The following is a 9,070-nucleotide window of genomic DNA, read 5'->3' as shown; positions in this document are numbered from 1 at the left end:
TAAACTGAAGAGACCACCCACTGAGTAGGAGGAAATATTTGCTAGCTACACATCAGATAAAGGATTGATAACCAGAATATACAGGGAACTCAAAAAACTAAACTCTCCCAAAATTAATGAACCAATAAAGAAATGGGCAAGTGAACTTAATAGAATTTTCTCAAGAGAAGAAATTCAAATGGCCAAAAAACACATGAAAAAATGCTCACCATCTCTAGCCATAAAGGAAATGCAAATCAAAACTACACTAAGATTCCATCTCACCCCTGTTAGAATAGCCATCACTAGAAACACCAACAACAACAGGTATTGGTGAGGATGTGGAGAAAAAGGAACCCTTATATACTGCTGGTGGGAATATAAACAGTACAACCACTCTGGAAAAAAATTTGGAGGCTTCTTAAAAATCTAAACATAGACCTGCCATTTGATCCAGCAATCCCTCTCCTGGGGATATACCCAAAGGAATGGGACACAGATTACTCCAAAGGTACTTGTACACCCATGTTTATTGCAGCACTATTCACAATAGCCAAGTTATGGAAACAGCCAAGATGCCCCACCACTGATGAGTGGATTAAGAAAATGTGGTATTTATACACAATAGAAGAAGAATGAAATCTTATCATTCGCAAACAAATGGATGGAACTGGAGAACATTATCCTGAGTGAGGTTAGCCTGGCCCAGAAGACCAAAAATCATATGTTCTCCCTCATCTGTGGACTATAGATCAAGGGCAAAGACAACAAGGGGATAGGACTTTGATTACATGATAAGGCAAGTACACACAAGGGAGGTATGAGGATAGGTAGGTTCCCCCCACCAAAAAAAGATAACATTTGATGTCTTCAATGCAAAGAAACTAATGCAAAAACTTTAAAGCAACAGAGGCTAAGAGGAGAAGAGAGAAAAGGTTATTTCGAGAAGAATCAATTTAGAAAGTAACACATATGTACATGGAAGCAAAACTGGGAATCTCCCTATATAGCTACCCTTACCTCAACTAGTAAAAACCCCTGGTCCTCCTTATTAATGTTTATACTCTCTTCAACAAAATTAGAGATAAGGGCAAAACAGTATCTGCTTGGAAGCAAGGGGGTGGGGGCGAAAGGGAGGGGGTGGGGGGAAAGGGAGGGGGCGGAGGGAAGGGGGGATTAATGACTCTATCATTTTATGCACATATGAATAAAGGAATAAAAAAGAATGTCAAAGGAAGAATTGAATTAAGGAGCAGTTATCACTTGGGAGTAAGGTCTTGTATACCTGGGGTGTTGTAAGTAACAGTGAGAATGAATTCCTCCTACTTGGGTGGGGAGAGTCCCTCATCTACCTCAACTAGAGCAATTTGGTTGGCTATTGAACAGCTACATGTTTGAGTCACAAACATCTGCAAATAACAGAAGGGAACACCAGACAGGCATATATGCACTTTAAAGTTGCAGTTAAGGTTAGTCTATGCCTTTAGCAGGGCACTAGAGCACCCAAGCAGAGACTACAAGGACTAGAGCACACAGTGTAGCTCCAATGTCTGTCAAGAAGTATATGTGCCAAAACTAAGCTGCCTCTGTGCTATGGGAAAGAGGAATCCTTGACTTTAAAATTGCTGTATGAAAAAATATTGTAGAAAACTACAAACAATGTCTAGATATCAGTTCTACTGCTTTTTCCCACTTCCTTAGGGCTTGGTTCTCCCCAATGGTCTTGGATGTGAGAGCTGGTCTTCCTAACTTTGTGATGAAGGTGGATGACAGATGCATTATGTGAGTCAAAATTGACTTACTGCAAGGATGACTATGAGATATGGAGGATAGAGATGGAGATGTGGTCTGGTCTATTTTATTGCTTCTCTCATGGCAGAAATTATGAGGTTATAGTAAGACTGCAAAAATTTCTTATCTCCCCTAGAATACAGGACATCATTTTTCTAAACAAAGAATGTTTGTCCAGAAATACGTTCTATCTTCTGAGATGTGACATAATTTGCTTAATAATAATAGATAATAATCATAGATTTTTAACCTCCTATATTTACCATAAGAAGAATGTATAGTTATAGGGGTATATGTTTAGTATGTCTTAGCTTGCTCAGAATACTATAACAAATCCAATAGCCCAGGTGACTTAAACAACAGAAATTGATTTTTTCACAGAGTGAAGGCTTGAAAGTTTTAAAATCAATGTTCTGGAAAAGTTAAATTTCTGGAGAGGGTGTTCTTCTTGGCTTATATATGGTCTCCTTCTTGCCATGTCCTCCCACAATAGAGAGAACAAGCAAACTCTCTCATGTGTTTTGTTATGAAAACTCTGTTCTCACCCTGACAACTTAACTGTTACTATTTCCCAAAGAGCAATGTGCAAGTACCACCACATTAGGGGTTTAGGACTTCCACATATGAAATTTGGGGGTCCTACTCATCTAGTCCATAATAGTTTGAAATCTCTGGACCACAAAAGGAATTTTTTTTGAATCACCTGTAATTATGGGCCATAACTCAACTTTGCTAAATGGTATGGTTTAAATGTATGTGTCCCTTAAAATTTATATATTGGACTTAATATCCAATGTGTGCTAGTAAGAGGTAGGGCATTTGGGGAAGTGATTAAGCCATAAAGACCCTGACCTCATAAATAGTGGTCTTATAAAAGATGTTGAAAGGAGTGTATAGCTCCCTTTTGCCTTTAAATCCTTTTTCCATGTGGACACATCTGTGAGGTATAGACATTTTCCTTCACCTTTTTCTTAGATTTTCCAGACTCCAGGACAGACAAATACATTTCTATTATTTATAAGTTTCTCAGTCTCAGGTATTCTCTAATAGCACTAACAAAGGTACTAGCGAAAAGGAATATCCATTAATTATACTGATGATGGCTTAATGCCAGAGACTCCTTTTGATATTTCTTGTACTCTGTCATATAGAAACTAGGAAGAGATGGACTTCACATGAAAAAGTTCTCACAAGGTTAAGTATTTAGAAAAGAATTTTTCTGTGCAAGTTATCATTTGAAGAATTTTAGAGGATGCTCTTAAAATATGGTATTACCTTCAAGTAGTTTACCATTTACTTGAGCATAATTATATAATAGAGTAGACCAGTTCTGTTGTTTTAAGGGCCCATGCCCAACCTATTATAAGAGAACTCAGATAAGGGAAGATAATAGTAATGGAGCACACATTCTTGTCATTGATTTCTGGTTGGCCATTCACGGATTTTGCTTTGGTTCTGATGACCCCGTGTATTAACCTTCAGGTGTGATAGGTGGATTGGTTACCTAATCTGGCTTTGACCCCTCTCACTTTTTTCCTGGGAAAAAAATGTTTCCTTCCCCTAAAAAAGAAAGGTAAAATCTCTTTGATGAAGGAAAACAGTTTTTTTCTTTGTTTCTCTTTTTGTTTTTTTCAAACAATTTTTTAATAGCAAATTGAAAAGGTGAAATCTCCTCCTCCAGAGCATGAGCTAGATGAGCTCAAATTAAACAGAGGAGAGAACATTTGTTCTGCCCAAAACCAGTTAAGTGGAGCAGGAGTGTAAAAGTCAGGACTAGATGAGATTAAGGAAGGAGGAGAGACCAGGCAGAAAAGAAATTGGTCAGGGCAGGACACAATGAGTCTGACGGTGTTTATAGAAGCTGAAAAGGTTTTTTCATGTTTTATTTACTTGCTTTTTGATACAAAGTTGTATGAGATTCTTGGAAAAGTGATTGTAAGTTCTCAATATAGGGTTCAGGATAGAAAAGAGACAGCATGGAAAGGACAGGTAAGGAGAATTTAATAACACTGGGGAATAAAATCAAAGGTGTCAAAGAATAAATGCAGGCCATCCTTCTTGTCCTGGAGTTCTTAGCAATATGGAGCTGCAGTCATTGTAATTCTGTTTTCTCTCCACAGGGGGTAGAAGCACTGTGCTAATTATAATTAAATATTAAGGAACAAGGGGACTCTATTGGGCTGAAGGACTTTGGGAGTCACTATTCAACTGACATTTTGGGTTATATCTGCTCTGTGTGATAAATTTTAAGCTCTGCAACTGGAAACTAGGTTCAATGGCTTCCTCTTAAGACCTTATGTACGTTACTCTTTCCAGATCTGTCCTGGGGCCTCTGGACCCTGAATATAAGAGAATATATATGCATACAAATATTCATATATATTTCAATAGTTTTCAGTAACAAAAGAGTATGAGAGATGTGTCATTTGTATCAATGAGTGAGTAAGGACAATTAATGTATAAATCCTGACTAGAACAATTTGAATCAGTGTCATTCAACTTCTATTTATGAAGACTATGCTCTGTGTGACATGTGCTAAGTAAGCACTGAAGGAATCACAAACATGAGTCATTGACTCCAAGAAGTAAGAAGTTCTGTGAGAAAACAAACTACAAATATTTGTCAAAGAGGGCTCTTCTCTAGTTAGAGAATAATCAGAAATACACCCATGGAGAATTACTTGATGTAGAACTCAAAGGCTGAATACAGTTTTTACAACATTGATGGGAAAGGATGCTCAAATTAAAAACACACACACACACTTTTAAATGTTCAACCACCCACTCTAACACACACACACACATGTACATACATATGAAAGAAAAAAAAAGAGGGAGAAAGAAAGAAGGAAAGAAGGATTGAAAGAAATAAAGTACTTGAATTAGTACTTCAACTAGCAATGGGAAAAGCATTTTCCAGCAATTCACATGTATACCTTAGCTGCTTTGAAAGAATACACATCTAATGTTTAACACAAATACCAACCCTAATAATGATAATTGGTATCATATTTTAAAGAATATTTGTTGGTGTCAGGCATTTAAAGTACATTATTTCATCTATACGTCAAAATAAACTTGGCAGGAAATATTATTTTCATGATATATGAGTAGAAGTAAGAATGAGACAGGTTACTTGCCAAAAGTCACATGGCCAATAATTGATAGAGCTGAAATTAGAATCTTTCTTATATCAAAGTCCAGTTTGCCATGTCATATTGCTTCTGAGCTGTTTCATGGGTTTATGGAAAGCAAATAGAGCAATGGAAAAGTGTATGATGTGAACTATGTACTTAGGACTAAACTTTGGGTAACATTTGCAGTCAGTAAACAAACTGGGTCTGAGATGCTCCTCTTTGTCTCTTCTTGTCTCGGAATATTTGGTGTTTCTTACATGGCTACACCCCCTTATAAACTGATGATCTCAAATCTCTCTATCTTCAATCTTGTCCAGGGATGGACAAGAAGCGGTTTTGAAATGCTCATCAACACTACCTTCAGGGCTCACAGATACTTCAACATGCAAACCAGGGTGTTGTGCCTAGAATGTTTCTGAGAATGAAAAGGGAGTCTGGCTTACACTAAATCACCAGATCAACCAGGACTGTTTGGAAAAACTGGTCACTGTATCTTAAACTCAATCTATCCAATATTGGACTCCTGCTCAGTTACCAAGTCCTTTTGATTATACCTCATTCATACTACTGAATTTCCTCTTAGCATTCCTCTCATCAGCCCACTCCCTGCATCACATTTTATAACAGCTTCCTAATTGGTCTCCTTGTCACAGTCATGTATCCTTTTACAACAACAGTGACATTTTCAAGAATGCAAACATGATTTTTATAAGCTCCCCTTTGTGGTCTCCCACTGTCGTAAGAATAAGATGCAAATGTGATTTAAAAGGTTCTTGAAGTGAGACCTGCCAGCCTTCCCAAAATTCAGTACACTGAGTTCCATCATTTTTAGACATTGCACTTCACTGAAACTTCATTTCTTCTTATTCCTTAAGTATGTGTCTTGCTCTCTCTTGCCAATGGGCCTTTCCACTGCCATCAAGACACCTGGAGTATGATTTCCTCCCTCTTTATTTGGCCCACCTCCATTTTTTCAGGTTTCCCCTTAAGTGTTGCTTTCTCCAGGAAATCTTACATGACCCCTCCAGAGATGCCAGGTGCTCTTTTCGTTTCACTCAACACAGCATCATTTAGACTGTCTGTCTCTCCTACTACATGTTGGCTCATCCAGAGCAGAGGTGCTGCCAGTTTCTTGCTGCTGCTGAAGATTCCCATCAATGAATAGTGTCTGGTATGCGGACCTAACATTTTTGAATTAATTAATAAAACCCTCATCTATTAACTTCTATACCCTGTGCCAAGTTCTGTTCTAAGCCATTTACACTAGCTAATTTATTTGCTCCTCACTTAGTCATGAAGGAGGTGTGATTATTATTATTTTATAGATTATAAATTAAAGCCCAGATTAAAATTGTTTGCATAATGTCTCATGGCTAACAATTGGTAGAGCCAAGATTAGAAGCTTTTTTTTTTTTTTTTTTTTTTTTTTTGTGGTACTGGGGCTTGAACTTAGAGCCTGCACTTCAAGCCACTCCATCAGCCCTTTTTGGTGAAGGATTTTTTGAGATTGGATCTCTTGAACTGTTTGCCTGAGCTAGCTTCAAATCATGATTCTCCTAAACTCTGCCTCCTGAGTAGCTAGAATTAAAGCATGAGCCACCAGTGCCGGGCTTCAAACTTCCTTACAGCACAGTTCAGTTTGCTATGCCATTTTGCTCTGAGCAATTCCCTGGATTTATGTAAAAGCAAATAGAATTAGGGCAATGGAAAAGTATATGATATGAACTCTGCGATTAGGACTAAACCTTGAGCAATGACACGTGGCTTTAGAAGTGTTTGCAGTTAATATTAAATGACTTACACAATGTTGTGTAGGAAATAAGTGGCAGGGCAAAAATTCCAACCTAGTCCCCAAATCCACATGTTTAACCGTGATACTGTCCTGTCTGTCTGATCACCTGTCTTGGAACAGCAGAGATCTGCTTGGTAATGGAGAATAGGGAAGAAGATTAAAGGATGACACAAACCAGCATCATAGCAGAGTAAAGATGCAAAAAGGACCTGGGCTGACCACAGGTTATTTGTTCTGGTGCAGTCTCATCAGCATCCCAAAGGATTGAGGACTGACATCACACACCTCTAGCTTGATGTGTACATACTAATTGCAGTCATGTGTCTATTTATATGTGCATTGATGATATTTAATTAATCATAATTTATTTGTCAGGCTTTATTAGATATGCCAACTCCAACATTTTGATAAAATGATGTAATTGCATTATCCAGCTTTGCAGATTATGCACTTACTAGTATAAACATTGAAATAGGGTTTGTAAAGCTACAAAGATCTCAGAGTAGTTGAGCATGGTGGTGCATGTCTATAATATCAGTAATGACTCAGGAGACTGAGGCATGAGGATTCCAATTACAGGCCAGTTTGGGTTACATGATGATACTCTGTTTCAAAACAGAAACAAATAAACAAACAAAAACAAAAGAAAACAAAATAACCACCACTAAATCAAACCAAAGCTAAAGTCACAAGTTTATAGAATCTGGAATTTGCCAAATGGAATGAGTTCCTTTACATTAAGTTCTTGTCTTTGAATAAATATATTCATTATTTCTTCAACAAATGTTACTGAGTGCTGACTATGGATGAGGCTCTGTGGAAGGTTTTGATATACGTTGCCTGTGCTTAGCCGAATTGTGTAGTTTGTTTCATAAAACTATATATCAGTTCTTTATAACTAATGCTTCATGACTAATGCTTTTCAGAATTTCTTTATAACTAATGCTGCTGTTTTCATATATTTGAGTAAAATCCCCCTTTGGGGATAGTGGGAGACCTGCACTTTTATACACTGTTCTGGAGACCAAATGGGTCTTCAGGGTCACCAGTCCCTCTTACTGGAGTATACACAAGCAGGGCCTCTTCCTGTGGGCATGGTCCTCAGGAAATGAAATGTAGGCTGGTCACTACTAGCAGAAAATCAACAAAAACTAATGAATGGTAATTCTGCTTGTCCAACATTGAACACCTAGTTCATGCTATGATAAATGCATCTATTTGAGGTGCCACTGATGATAAACTTTGGTTAAATATTGTGCCCTACTTACTTGAAATATGTGTATTTAAAAATTCTACTCTGTTTACTTAAAACTTAAAAAATTTGTATACCACACTTTCATTGAATAATGAGTAAGAGATAAAAACCCAAAAATGTCGCTGATGTTCATTTTTTGCCAATTTCACATGTAACTGCAAAAATAATTTTGTACTGATCAGTATAGTCATGTGTCTTTTAGATATTTAATGCAGAAAGGGAAATTTATATAATTTCATTATACTAATATATTACTCATAGTGTAAATATAAAATATTTCAATTGTTTCACAGTAGTAATTGTATGTATTTTGGCTACTTGTTTAAGCTATTGGTGCTAAGATACCAGATATGTTGTAACTATGAATTAGATGTAGTGTGGACGGATAGTGTCAATAGCAAAGACCTAGGTTACTGATATTGGTTTTTTATTCTATTTGAAGGCATACTTTTGTTACAAAAGGTTATTATTATTACTATTAACATTATTTTTGATGGTACTTGGGATTGAACCCAGGGCATGCACATGCTAGGCAAGTGCTCTACCATTTGAGTCATATCCCAGCCATACCACAGCACATTGTAAATAATTAAACTCTTTTTTGAAAACAAAACCGTCAAACACACACACACACACCCACACCCCCCCATAGATATGTATTTTTCTAATTAAAATTTTTATTCTTGGACTCATGGTGCAGCTTACATGTTAGGACATATGCCTAGCAAGAGCAAGGCCCTGAGTTCAAACTGCAGTAGTCCAAAAATTTTTTTTTGTTTTTTTAGTGCCTATATAATGAAAAACTAATTTTGAACAATTTGATAGCTTTATACCAATAGTATTTAAAAATCATTTGAAAACACTTACACTGCATATTTACTAAACTTAAGCTCAAGATGAATTTCTTTCTCAAAAAGAGAATATTGATTAATTATTTATTTTCTTTATTTCTTAAGAGTTATAGTTCTTCTTAGATCAAATAATCCAGTTCTCAGTGTTGACCCATCTGTATATACTTGAAGAACTTATGAAAATTTCAGGATTTAAATTCCAAGTTCACCTGGTGGTAGGTTGAGGAAGTTTTAGTTAAGTTCAGCAGAAGGAGATTATAAAACA

At 36.7% G+C, this 9,070-nt stretch overlaps 1 pseudogene; it reads left to right on the top strand.

Annotated features, from left to right (window-relative positions):
- The first annotated feature begins 1,696 nt into the window (after window positions 1-1,696).
- The window catches only part of LOC141410812 (albumin-like), a 48,202-nt pseudogene continuing 40,828 nt past the window's right edge, over window positions 1,697-9,070 (top strand).

This window comes from Castor canadensis, chromosome 9, assembly GCF_047511655.1.
Source record: "Castor canadensis chromosome 9, mCasCan1.hap1v2, whole genome shotgun sequence".
Taxonomy (NCBI): domain Eukaryota; kingdom Metazoa; phylum Chordata; class Mammalia; order Rodentia; family Castoridae; genus Castor; species Castor canadensis.
This window is presented reverse-complemented; position numbering and strand designations above follow the sequence as displayed.